Source organism: Trichechus manatus, unplaced genomic scaffold (genome assembly GCF_000243295.1).
Source record: "Trichechus manatus latirostris isolate Lorelei unplaced genomic scaffold, TriManLat1.0 scaffold00012, whole genome shotgun sequence".
Classification (NCBI taxonomy): domain Eukaryota; kingdom Metazoa; phylum Chordata; class Mammalia; order Sirenia; family Trichechidae; genus Trichechus; species Trichechus manatus.
In genome coordinates, this window is record NW_004443948.1 from 27,366,470 (window position 1) to 27,367,051 (window position 582).

A 582-nucleotide genomic window follows, 5' to 3' on the forward strand; every position below is an offset into this window, starting at 1 on the left:
AGGCTGATGAAGTCTCTGGTTTATGTGCCCCATTCTGTCTCTCGGGCTAATACTTTCCTTGTGTCTTTGGTGTTCTTTGTTTTCCTTTACTCCAAGTGGTTGGGACCAATTGATGCATCTTAGATGGCCGCTTGCAAGCTTTTAAGACCCCAGACGCCACTCAACAAAGTAGGATGCAGAACATTTTCTTAATAAGCTTTGTTATGCCAGTTGATGTAGATGTCCCCTTCGTTGGCCAATTTGTAATGGACTGTGAATATTTTCTCATTGGTTTTACAGCTGTTTGTGAACTAAGGCTATTAACCATTTCTCTTATTCTTTGATTATTTGAAAACATCTTTTTAGTCTGTTATTTGCCTTTCAGTTTCGTTTATAGCATCTTGCATCTTTTTTTTCCCTTCTATACGTAGAAAATTAAAAAACCTGTTTTTATATCAGTTACAGTTTCCATTGTCTGTATTTCCTCCTCCTTCCCCCCACCCCATCCAATCTAGGATTTATTTTGGCAACTAATATAAAGTGCTTTCAACTCTTTGGAAGGAAGTGCCTGTCTCAAGAGTGTTCATTGTTCTGGTAGCTGTT